Source organism: Eptesicus fuscus, chromosome 18 (assembly GCF_027574615.1).
Source record: "Eptesicus fuscus isolate TK198812 chromosome 18, DD_ASM_mEF_20220401, whole genome shotgun sequence".
NCBI lineage: Eukaryota > Metazoa > Chordata > Mammalia > Chiroptera > Vespertilionidae > Eptesicus > Eptesicus fuscus.
The window spans coordinates 13,726,887-13,740,630 of NC_072490.1; the positions used below are offsets into that span (position 1 = coordinate 13,726,887).

At 39.1% G+C, this 13,744-nt stretch overlaps 1 pseudogene; it reads right to left on the bottom strand.

The window, feature by feature from the left end:
• Positions 1-10,458: 10,458 nt before the first annotated feature.
• Positions 10,459-10,581, bottom strand: LOC114228649 (small nucleolar RNA SNORA36 family; annotated as a pseudogene).
• Positions 10,582-13,744: the final 3,163 nt, after the last annotated feature.

Here is a 13,744-nt window from a genome sequence, read left to right on the forward strand (position 1 = left end):
GTCATAAGGGGACCTTCTTCCTAGGAACCAACATCAGCATAGACAGAAGCGTGAACAGCCCTGAAAAATGAGTGAAGTGTCATCAGGGAAAATGTTAAACATTGCATGCTCACTCTCTGCTTAAATGTGGGTGGAGGGTGGGTGAAATATCATTGAAGGTCCATTTCAACTTGAATTTTAGCTATGTTTCTTTGTAACTTGATATTTTCAACTATTTGCTTAAGAATTTCTTTATACCCTCCCACCTCTCCCCCAGGTATGTTTCAATTACTCCTTCCCTGACTCTCTCTTTTTCTATCTCCCATCTCCCCCACCCTCTCATATACTTTTTAAATACCTCCCATTGTTTCAAGTTCTGAATTATACGTATATTTTGCTTTTAATAATTTCCTGTTGAGTGATTGAGGTTTGGTTGCTAAGAGCCATTGATGCTTCTCGCTATTTGTGGAGCTTTCCTACTAACATGGAAGACAAATTTCTGCAGTGTCAAGAGGAGAAATTTAATTTAGCAAATATTTATTGAGTACTGGCTATGTACAAGCTATAACAGAGGCTTCCAGGAACCCCTAGTGTAGTAGCTGGATAAAATGCATCACCCAATGATCATTAGCCTTAGCAAAGCAGCAAAGCCAAGATATAAAACAAATGAAAAAGGCAATGAAAAAAACAGAATTTTATTTTTCAAAAAGATCAAGCAATGAAATAGTCATGCTTTAACTTTATTCACACAATTTATATTATGCTTAATTATTTACTGATATTTTTTAGTGTTTTTTTTTTTTTTTTTTTTACATTGGGAGAACATTATAATTTTCTCAGAATTTAGGATATTTAAAAGTCTTTATCTGGCCATGGTTTTGAGAAACAGGGGTTCCTATAATAGTACTCATCTTAATTGCAAAGCACCTTATGGTTTGCATAGTTTCCACACATATCAGTCATTTCAGCGTAGTTTTGTGAGGGAGGGAATGCAGGTGGCACTCCTATTTCACAGATAAAGTTGAGTCTTAGGTTAAATACTTCCTAGTAGCTACTGAAGACTGTGCAGTTTTTAAAGATCAGACCCTAAGGGAAAGGCCCACTGTGGTTCAAGGGAAGGTCTAGATGCAGCTGAAAGGCATCCCAGAAGTGTAAGGTGTGTTGGAGGCAAGCTTTCAGGAACAGCTAGTTTTAAAAGGTGAAGATGGCAAAAAGGTCTTGTCAGGTAGGGACAATCACACTGGCACAGACAATTAGGCAGGACATTAGAGGGATTTTTTCAGTGCACGGCATGTAGCCCAGCTGACTCAGAGGTAAGTAAAAATGTGGAGAAAAATCAAGAGCAGGAACTAGCAAATGATTACCACCACACCTTTTGAAGTTACAGTCAGATAGTTCTGGCTGGAGCTATTTTTGGGCAGGTGACTTGTGTGTGGGTTTAGTAGGAAGGGCAGACAGAAGTGATTGGCAGAAGGTCCAGATCTCTTTTGTAATGGAGATGAAGAACTATTATGCTAAGTGAAATAAGCCAGTCAGAGAAAAGACAGTATCACATGATCTCATTCATAGGTGGAATCTAATGAACAGAATAAAATGATGAACAAAATAGATCCAGAGACATAGAAGCATGGAACAGAGGGTCAAATCTCAGAGGGAAGGTGGGGGAGGGTGGGTGGGTGGGTGGGAAGAGATCAACCAAATAACTTGTATGCATATATACATAACTCATGGACACAGACAACAGGGTGGTGAAAGCCTGGGGCAGGGGTTAGGGGCAGTCTAGAAGGGGTCAGTGGTGGAAAAAAGGGGACATATATAATACTTCCTATATAATAAAGAGGTAATATGCAAATTGACAATCACACCCTTGCACAAGATGGCCACCCCCATGTGGTCACAAGATGGCCACCACAAGATGGCTGCCAGAGGAGGACAGTTGTGGGCGATCAGGCCAGCAGGGGAAGGAAGTTGGGGGCAACCAGTCCTGCAGGGGAGGGCAGTTGGGGCAACTGGGCTGGCAGGGGAGGGCAGTTGGGGGTGACTGGGCCAGCAGGGGAGGGTAGTTGGGGGCAATTGGGCCGGCAGGGGAGCAGTTAGGTGTTGATCAGGCTGGCAGGCAGAAGTGGTTAGGGGCAGTTAGGCAGGCAGGCAGGTGAGCAGTTGGGAGCCAGCAGTCCTGGATTGTGAGAAGGATGTCTGACTGCCTGTGGGATTGGGCCTAAACTGGCAGTCGGACATCCCCTGAGGGGTCCCAGATTGGAGAGGGTGCAGGCTGGGCTGAGGGACCCCCCCCCCCCCCCCCCCGGGCCCGAGCATGAATTTCATGCACCGGCCCTCTAGTTCAATAATAAAGATTAAAAAATAAATAAATCAGACTCTTGACTCTTTAATTTCTATATTCATTCTAATATCCCCCCTGCCTCCGCCTCCTGCCCAGTAATTATCTTGTTGGTTTGGCATCTTCCCCATGGTTTTAGAATTCCCTCTGCTTTTTGTAAATCCCTATTAGCAATTCTGAAAACATTAAAGGAAAATCATACCGTATTATAATAAGAGTAAAAGAAGCCCCTGAATCCACTGAAAGGTTGTTTTTGTTTGATGGGATCATACTGAATAGAGCACTAAGACTAGACCCAGAATCAGATGAATTCCCTTGGTCTTTCCCATAAGTCAAAATCAAATACATTGAAGATCCCATATATAGGTTTAGGAAATATTCCAGTAGCTTCTGCGCTTCCATCTGGTTGTTTAAAATGAAGACATCTACCTAGATTTATCTATTCATACAAACATTCTTTAGTTCAATGGAAAGTCATTGAGAAACTAGAGGATTTCAGAAGCACTCTTCTTTCAAGAACTGTACAGTCTAGTATTTCAGTCATAGCTTCCTTTAAGATTAATTGTTGACAACCAGTCTCAGGGATGAGACTTGGATGAAATGTGTTCCCTTGAGACCCAGCATTTCTGTCCACTTTCCATGTTGTCTAGTATATAAGACTGGGTGTCTGCTTGGGGTCTTACTGCATCCCAACTCCCCTTCATGTACTTACCATCTCCATCTAGGTCTGGAGCTTATCCTTGAACTCAGGGCACTTCCCCCAGTACTAGTACTTGCCTTGCACTAGTGTATAGTTTAAGAGTCAGGTCTTTTCTTCATCTGCTCTGTGTTTCTGTGGATATTCCCTCTGTACCTTGTTCCTACGTTGTGATAACAGTTTACCTATCCATAAAACTCCATTGTCATTCATTGGTAACCCAGTACAGCCCTCATAAAGATGATAACCACTAAATAAAAATATGTAAAAAAAAATAACTTGATCTTCATTTCACACAGTTGGCTGTTAAGCCAAAGAAAATCTTAAATCCTTAAAAGGAATCATTAAGGTATGTTATTCTCAGCTTGGTCATGGTCCCCTTTCTTCTTCAAACGAGAATTGATGAAGCTTTTTGTGGTTTGGTTTCCCTCATTATTTCAGAAACATAAAACCTTTGAATCATGTCAAGGTGTCTGTCTAGAGAAGAATATAATTTCTTTCTTCTGGGTGACCTATTCGGATCAGACATTAATGACACAGCTTGATGCTGTTGAAAAGGATTCATGAAAAAGGAACCAGTGATAGCTGGGAGCACTTCCAAGCTTTTGCTAGTTTGAAAAGCCATAGGTATAGATCACTCCAGTCAGCAAAGCTAACAAGTCATCCTCAAGAATGGTTAGGGGAAACTTTAGAATCCTGCAGGCGACTCTGACTGTGAGATTTAACCCTTTCCTAAAGTCTCAGGGTCATGTAACTCTATCCTCCGATGAGCAAAAGAAACTTCCAGGTGGTCCAAGGAAGCCAAGATGAAACAAACAGGAACTTTTCCAACTGAATTTTTGAAAGACTTTTTTACTAATATGTGCTTGCCAAGAGAAAGAAAAATAATGTTGTTTCTTAACTTGTGTATAAGAACCATATAAGAATAAGCAAGACAAATGTGGAGGGAGAAGGAGCCAGAATTTTCCTGAGAGTGTAAAGTACTTTTTCCTCTATTGTTTCTGCATTTGCCCACACAGTGTGTTTCCCACACAATAGACAGAGTGCTCCTTATAAAATCTGAGTCTGAACATCTTACACCTTTGCTCAGAACTCTCTGGCTGTTCATCCTCCTCAGAGTAAAATCCAAAATCCTTACAATGACTTACAGATCCCTGCCTAGATTTGTACTGGTTGCTCCTTTGTTTCTCTGTTACCTGCTTCCATCCTTTGCCCCTGACAATCATGGCGTCCTTTGAAAATATATATAGCGCCGAAACCGGTTTGGCTCAGTGGATAGAGCGTCGGCCTGCGGACTCAAGGGTCCCAGGTTCGATTCTGGTCAAGGGCATGTATCTTGGTTGCGGGCACATCCCCAGTAGGGGGTGTGCAGGAGGCAGCTGACTGATGTTTCTAACTCTCTATCCCTCTCTCTTCCTCTCTGTAAAAAATCAATAAAATACAAAATAAAAAAAAAGTCACATACTATGACTATAAAAAAATATAGATTAATACCACCAATGGGCAAGAATCACGATTACGTAGATCAGTATGTGATATGTTTAAAAAAAATATATATATATAAATATAGGGTGGGGGCAAAAGTAGGCTTACAGTTGTGAGTATGTGAAACACAGAGTTTATTCTTATATTATTATTTATTAATTATTATTTTCCATATGAATGACTATAAGCCTACTTTTGCCCCACCCTGTATAAGAACATGTCACCGCTCTGTATAAAATTCTCCAATGGCTTCTAAATTTCTCCAGAGTAAAAGTCAAAATCTTCCACGACAAATATCTATAAGATCTTGCTCTTTTGAGCCTCTGAGGATTCTCTTCTGTGCTTTGCTTTATCTTTTTTTTCCATAGAATTGATCACCAACAAATACACTGTATGCTTACTTGTTTTATATGCCTTTTGGGGGTCTTTTCACACTAACCTATAAACTCTATGAGCTAAGAGGTGTTGTTTCTGATTAATTGTTTTATCTGTAGTGCCTAGAGCAATGCTGGAACCTGATATTTGATTCAATAAATATGTAATACATGTGAGTGATACATAATCAGCTTTACCTGGCAGCTAGTTAGCTCTTTATTGGGAAGCAGAAAGAGCAAGGTAATATTCTGTACTCATGCAATTATTTTCCCCAGTTAATCTGTTTTATTTTAAAATGTACAATTATGTGTTCTGAAATATTAATAGTTTTGTTTTATTCTTGCCACCAATTTAAATTTTCTTCTTAATACATTGATTAGAACTTTCAGGAGAATGAGCATGATAGTGAGGATAGAGAGCATCTGTTTTGGTGCAGGATTTCTCAACTTTGAAACTATTGACATTTTGGGATGGATAGTTCTTAGTTACTAGAGGCCCGGTGCATGAAATTCGTACACTGCGGGGGAGGGGGGCTCCTCTCAGCCTGGCCTGCACCCTCTAGTGTTCTGGGACTCCTCAGGGGATGTCTGTGGGGATCGGGCCTAAGCCAGCAGTCAGACATCCCTCTCACGGTCCGGGACCCCTCGCTCCTTACCACCTGCCTGCTCACTGCTCCTTACTGCTCTGCTCACTGCTCCTTAGAGCTGCCATGGAGGCAGCAGAGGCTCCTGCCACTGCTGCTGCACTCACCAGTGGTGAGCCTGGCTTCTGGCTGAGCGGCACTCCTGTTGTGGGAGCGCACTGACCACCAGGGGGCAGCTCCTGCATTGAGCGCCTGCCCCCTAGTGGTCAGTGTGCATCATAGTGACAAGTCGTTCTGGTGGTTCCGCCATAACAGTCGCTTAGGCTTTTATTATATAGATTGGGAATGCTTGGTACATTGTAGGATGTTTAGCTGCATCCCTGGCCTCTATCTACTAGACATCAGTAGCATCCTACCATTTGTGACAACCAACTGTCCTCTGGGGGCAAAATTGCCTAGAGTGAGAAACACTGCTCTAATGTTTCAATGTTAAATTGTTTATAGGTCCAATTTTCTTGTGTTTGTACTCCTTGTGGGAGGAAAAAATTAACACAAGCTTTCTGGAGAGCATTTTGGCACTGAGTATCAAAAGCTTAAAAAATATTTCTTCCCTTGACCCAATTACTTATTCTCTAGCAATTTATCCTAAGAAAATAATCAAAGGTATGGACAAAGATTTATGTTCAGGGATGTCTATTGCTGAATTATTTATGATTGTGAAAGGATTGAAAGTAACCTTCTGTCCTATAATAGGAATAGCTCAAGAAATTATAACTTATTATAGGATGGGATTTGTTTTCTCTATAAAAAATTATGCTCTTGCCCAGCCTGTGTGGCTCAGTGTTGAGTGTCAACCCATGAACCAGGAGGTTGCAGTTCCATTCGCAGTCAGGGCACATGCATGGGTTGCAGGATTGATCTCCAGTAGGGGGCATTCAGGAGGCAGCCAATCAGTGATTCTCTCTCATTATTGATGCTTCTATCCCTCTATCCCTCTCCCTTCCTCTTTCTGAAATCAAGAAAAATATATTAAAAATTATGCTCTTGAAGAATATTAACAGCAACAACAGAATAGATAAGAGCAACAACAGCAATAGTTAACACTTATATTCTAACGCCTTGGGTAGCCATTAGGACTGTTAAAAAAATATAATGGTTTTTCTCTCCTAGGGACATGATATATGATCGGTATTTCTCCAACCCCTATGAAAGTAGACATAGCTATGTGACTTGCTGTGACCAATGAAGTGTTAGTGAAACTGATAGGATGATTCCTTTCTGGGTAAAGTCTTTAAAAACCTTATGACTTTTGCCACATTTGTTTTTTTTTTATTCATTGTGTGAGCATGTCCTGAGAAGCTAGAGATCCGAATTGGACAAGTAGCATGAATAAGGAATAAACTTTTACAGGGTTAAGATTTTTCGTATTGTTTCTTACTCAAGCATAATTGTTTAAGCATAGCACATAGGCACTGTACTACTTGCATTACAATCTGTGAAGTGGTCAGAATTAGTAGCCTCATTATGATGAATGAGGAAACTGAGGCACAGAGGGGTTATATCTAAATTCACATTATTGGTAAGTGGCAGTGCTGAGTCAAGGTTTCAGATCCAAGGAGTGGTCTCCAAATCTAATTGCTAAATAGTACAAAAAAATAAGGGGAGGCAATGAGAGAAAGGTACCTAGAGAAAGGTATTTGGTGATGGTGGGCAGAACCTTGAGGAGCAGAAACTATGTGGGATGGTTTTGCACACTCTGCTGCTGTGTTTGGTTTTACTTAATTGCTTTGTTCTTTTAGTTGCTTGCTTAGAGGAGGAGAGAGCCTGTAAATATCTCTGGATATGCTTTTGACATTTTGTATTTCATGCCCGTGAAATCGTGGAGATTTTTTAATTGGTTGATTTTTGAGAATAAGTACAGAAACTGCATTTAAAAGAATTTCTGCATGCCACATGGAAAGTCTTTGATGATGTGTTGGCATTTGAAGAATGAAGCATCCAAATCAGTGACTAGCTATTGCCTGTGACGGGGCAGAATTTAAATGGCAGCAAGGAAGGACCGAGGAATATCTACTCAGATCCCTCTTGGCCCTTGTATCCTTTGAACACTTAATTGGATTTTCCTTCAAACATCTTTTATTGTCTCCTGCAGTCTGAATGGGAAGCAAACTCATGGAGTGTATTTGTGAATCATGAACAGTCCTGTTTTGACTTCAAGAGACGGGGCTGAAGCAGAGCTGAGGAAGAGTATCCTGGGAGGCTCTGAGAGGGAGAGAAAGTGTAAGAAATTTGCTCCCGCCTGTCCATCTCCCAGGCCTCAGGGACGCCCTCCTCTGAGCCCTCCTGGCAGTAAGGTCTGTACCAGTCGTCCTGTCCGTATCCAACAAGCACTGCCTGCTCATGTTCACTAGCTTCTCAGTCCTTTGTCTGTTCCCGTGCTTTCCATCAGCCCATAAAAAAACGTCCTGTAGCCAAAACCGGTTTGGCTCAAGTGGATAGAGCGTCGGCCTGAGGACTGAAGGGTCCCAGGTTCGATTCCGGTCAAGGGCATGTACCTTGGTTGCGGGCACATCCCCAGTAGGGGGTGTGCAGGAGGCAGCTGATCGATGTTTCTCTCTCATCAATGTTTCTAGCTCTCTATCCCTCTCCCTTCCTCTCTGTAAAAAATCAATAAAATATATTAAAAAAAAACAACCGTCCTGTAGTTGCTACTTTGACTCAATCCCTGATACAGACCTCTGGATGAAGAAAACAATAAGTATTTATGAATTACAGTTGAGCAGGAAATGGGGATTTATTGGGAAGTTGGACTGAACACGCTTGCTCCGTCTCTGTGGTATCCTCTGAGAGATTTTTCTGTAGGAAAGAATAGTTGGCCATCAAAACCTCCAAAAGGCCACCAGAAAAGTCTGTTGGTCAATGAAAGCTAAGTTTATTAGACTTACCGCTGTTAGGGAAAATGCTACCCTGACAGTGTTAAGTGTAGCTAAGAAGGGGAAGTCAGGGAGGGTACTTACTGGGTTTAGGACTTGGAATGGCAGAGAACTAATTGATATTGGGCAGAGTTTATGACATAATATTTTATGTAACATAAAGGTGAGGGTCTTGAGGTATACATTTGACCTGAAAGCTGTTAGTTTCATTGCTTCATAGTCTTGTCTTCTGGGTGCCAGTATTTTCTGGATCAAGTAGCTATTTTATTTACTTTTTATTTATTTAGCCTGGTTCCAGTATTGTTTAGCACTGAGGAGAAAAATGCATTTGTGCGTAAATATTTTTCAATTAAGTGACAAGTAAAAAGAAGGAATGTTTAGTCCCGGTATTGTTTAGCAGAGGACAGGAAAGTTTGCTGGTTTCAGTTCTGAGGGTGGATAGATAACCTGGTTGATCTTTTGGAGACTCTATGTTTGTGCCCCAGCCATTAGCAAATATCTTTTCGCTAACCCTTCCCACAATTAGGATCTGCTCCATTTACATGGTACTGATCATGAAAGTCTGAACTGAATTATTTAAACCAACTGTGGTTGAGCTAAGGTGATAATAGAATCCTCTAGCAGAAAAAGACTTAGTTTTCTGCTTTTCAAACTCACAGCCTAAATGAGTCAAGTCTCTTTCAATGAGTGAAGTGGTCTATTTATTTTGTTTCTGGTCAATCAGAAATAATTTGACATTTGCATTTGTGGTAGTTCCTTTTCCAAAGGGGTTGACCTTACATTGCTATATAAATGGTTCTTCCCCAAATGGGGGTGTTTCCCCACAAGAGTTAATAAGTTACTAATTTAAATAAATGATTTTCAACTTTGTCTTTATGCCAGTTGGGGAGTAATCCCTACTCTTAAGTAAAACATTCCATGCTTCTTGAATGTACTGGTACAAAGACCTCTTCCTTAGGGAATACGCTAAGTAGAGTGGATTATTTTATTTATTTGAATCATTAGCCATTGCATCCTAGCCCGAACTGGCATAAAGACAAAGTTGAAAATCATTTATTTAAATTAGTAATTTTATGCACCAGTGATTTGTGAAATGCAGGCAGAGTAGAACTGAACAATAAAGAAACATGCCTGTGCCCACAGAAAGATAAATTATACAGTCAGCATCTGGAATTTAAATGACATGTTTTCATCTTGGCTTGCAAATAATAGTTAATGGTGATAAGGGCATAGCAATCCTAATGTAATTTCTTCTCTGTAAATATGTGTTAAAATGATGAAGCTATTTTCAGTTCAAAAGATGACTTTAAAAGAACTAAGTTAGAGGGCTACCCCAAACAAAACAAACTCAGAGAGAATTAATTTGTTTTCTTTGAAAAAGCAACTTTTTAGTCCCCCTCTATTTATTTTTGTTTTCTTAGGATATCAGCATTTTCTCTGCGTAATAAATAAAACCATCATCATCATTATTATGTCATTTGTTGAGTAACTACAATGTGATAGGCATAGTGCAAGACCCTTTAATTGCATTACCTCAATCAATCCTGTTAACAACTCCATGAGGTAGGTATTATTACCTCATTTTCAGATGATAAATTTGAAGGTCAGAGAGATTATCTTATTTTCATTGCACATTGTTTCTCTCAAAGACTCATGAGTCATTGAATGGTAGAGTCAGAATGCAACTTAGAAACCATCCAACTTTACTGATAAGGAAGCAGAGGCAAAAAAAAAAAAAAAAGAAAGAAAGAAAAGGAAATGACTTGAGTAGAATATTATTGTGGGTTGCACATTGTGGTGGAATTGGATATTCACCATTCATACTCGGTCAACATTGGTACTCTCCACTCCCCTACCCCCACCCCATTAATGACTCAAGAAGGGACAGTTAAAGTCAGTGAAGTGTGAGAGTAAGAATGCTGTAGGGCCTCCAGGAACATTTTCACTGATCCTTAAAGAACTACAAGGAAGAAGGTAGCCATCTTTCCATTAGTCCAAGAAATGATTCCAACCCTAAGGTTGGTAGAGTGGAGAATAGAAAGCACTTATATTTCTTTTCTTTTTTCATTTTTATAGGCTGGGAGGTAAATGAATAGAGCAATGCTTTCTATCCAATCATCTCCCCTTGCCTGTGTTTCAATTTCCCAAAGTTTAATTAACAGAAAGCACTTGTATTCTTGATATTGTTGGACCTCTAATTCAATGAAATTTGAACCTCATCCTACTTCTGGACTCTATAGTTATGTACAAGATCTATAGTTATATAATTATAAGTATATGGTTATAAATAAATTTTATAATGACTTAATTCAGTTTCAGTCAGGGTTTCTACTTGCTGCTGAAAGGATATAAACATTTGGCTTGCAATTCTCTCTCTCTCTCTCTCTCTCTCTCTCTCTCTCTCTCTCTCTCATGATCGGGGGAGTACTGGAAAAGAGAGGAATGAAATTTGAAAGCAGGCCAAATTAAGTGAAAAAGGATGAGACCAGGAGGGGCAGCCTGAGAAGATGAAGAAACCAGCAAGAATTGAGGTCTGAAGAAGTGGGAAGAAGAAGAGAGAGAAAGAGAGGGAAAGAGGAAAAGGAAGAGAAACAGGTGCTGTGATGGGTAGCTTTGGAGAGACTTGAAGTATAATTTTTTGGAAACTCTGCTTTGTTGTGTCATGTGAAGCCCTGGTTTCCGGCTTCTCAAGAGACACTTTGGAATTCATTTTGTCTAGTTCTAAGAAAAATAGTCAGTATTTTTATTCCTATCACATTGCATTACATATATAAATTACTTTTGGGAGAATTGACAGTCTTCCCATACAAGGACAGAGTATGCATATTCATTCCTTCAATTTTTCTTACTTACCTCAGTTTTTTTCTTCATGCATCTTGCATATTTCTTGTTAATTTGAATCACTTCTATTCAAATTTATTCCTAGATATTTTATATTTTTGTTTCTCTTGTAATAGGTATTTTTTCCATGATATTTTCTAACAGCTTGTATATTATTGTATATTATTTTTATACACCACCTTATCTGTTTTTTATTGAAATTATTATGCCATTAGAGTTATGATTCTCTTAGGCTTTCCAGATATACAATTATATTATCTTCAGATAATGATAATTTTATTTCCTTCTTTCTAATTTTTTATACTTTTAATTTTATTCTCTTAGATAATTTTATTGGCTTGCACCTCCATATGAACGTTAAACAATGTGGTATCAGTGGATGTCATTAACTTGTTACCAACTTTATTGATATTTGTAGTGTTTTCCTAATGCTGCCTTAGTTCTTTTTAAAAATAATTTTTTTTTAATTGATTTCAGAGAGGAAGGGAGAGAGGGAGAGAGAGAGGAACATCAACAATGAGAGAGAATCATTGGCTGCCTCCTGCCCACCCCCCACTGGGGACCGAACCCGCAACCTGGGCATGTGCCCTTGACTAGAATTGAACCCGGGACCCTTCCGTCTATAGGCCGACACTCTATCGACTGAACCAAACCAGCTAGGGCTGCCTTAGTTCTTTAAAGTTGAAATGTATGTATAACCATAGCTATGTTTATCTCTATCTCTATTAAAAAGGAAGTATTCAGCTATTTCTATGGAAATCACCATAACCAACTCATCCCTTTTGCCTGAGAATTTCCCTGTTTATCATTGAAAGTCCAGCATCCTGGGAAACTCCTCATTTCCAGACAAACCAGGATGATTGGTCACTTGAATTAAAGTCAAGAATGGATGTGAATCTTATCTAGTCACTTTTCAGCATCTATGTGGCTACCCTATGATTTTCAATTAGACTGGTTAATATGATTAATTGTATTATATGTTTTATAATATAGAACTGTCTTTTTCCTCTTGGCATGGACTCCAATTAATCATGTTATATTAGTTCTCTCCTTGATTACTAGATTCTATTTGCTAATATTTTATGTTAGATTTTTGTCAGAGGTCAAAAATGAGATCAGCTTGTGGTTTTCATTTTTGTGTGTGATTTTGTTGTGTCTGTGTACCAATATTATGGTGATTTCATACACAATTTTTGAATCTTTATTTCTTTTTATGTGTTCTGCAACAATTTAAATAACATTGGCTTTGCTATTCCTTAAATTTTTGGTGGCTTTCCCTTAAAAACAATCTGGACTTGGTCTTTTTGCAATGGGTAGCTATTTGATTTTTTTTTTCAATCCACATCCCCTCCTGTTCGCAGTAGTGATTCATTTAAATTTTCTATTTCTTTGTGGTTTCATTTTTTAGTAATTTATGTTTGATCGAACAATCCATTCTTCAGGTTTTCAAATTATTTTATATTCAGGTTTTAAAATATTTTAATAGAATTGACTAAAATAGTCTCATGATTTTTTTCAAATGGGACTACCTTAAATTAAAAATTTTTGCACAGCAAAGGAAACCATCAACAAAATGAAAAGACAGCCTATTAAATGGGAGAATATATTTACCGATATATCTGACAAGGGGTTAATATCCAAAATTTATAAAGAACTTATAAACACAACACCAAAGAAATCCAAAGCAATCAAATTAAAAAATGGGAAGCCCTAACCGGTTTGGCTCAGCGGATAGAGCGTTGGCCTGCAGACTCAAGGGTCCCAGGTTCGATTCCGGTCAAGGGCATGTACCTTGGTTGCGGGCACATTCCCAGTGGGAGGTGTGCAGGAGGCAGCTGATCGATGTTTCTCTCTCATCGATGTTTCTAACTCTCTATCTCTCTCCCTTCCTCTCTGTAAAAAATCAATAAGATATATTTAAAAAAATAAAAAATAAAAAATGGGAAAAGGATCTGGATAGCACTTCTCCAAAGAGGACATACAGATGGTCAATAGACATATGAAAAGATGCTCAACATCACTAATCATCAGAGAAACGCAAATTAAAACCACAATGAGGTATCATCTCACACCTGTCAGAATGGCTATCATCAATAAATCAACAAACAAGTGTTGGTGAGGATGTGAATAAAAGGGAACCCTTGTGCACTGCTGGTGGGAATGCTCATTGGTGCATCCACTGTGAAAAGCAGTATGGAGTTACCTCAAAAAATTAAAAATGGAACTGGCTTATGACCCAGGGATTCCACTTCTGGGAATATATCCAGAGAAACCCAAAACACGAATTCAAAAGAATATATGTACCCCTTTGTTCATTGCAGCACTGTTTACAATAGCCAAGATTTGGAAGCAGCCCAAGTGCCTATCAGTAGATGAGTAGATTAAAAAAGATGCCCTACATTTATACAATGGAATACTACATGGACATAAATAAAGAAGGAAATCTTACCTTTTGAGACTGCATGGATGGACCTTGAGGATATTAATACTAAGTGAAATAAGCCAGTCATAGA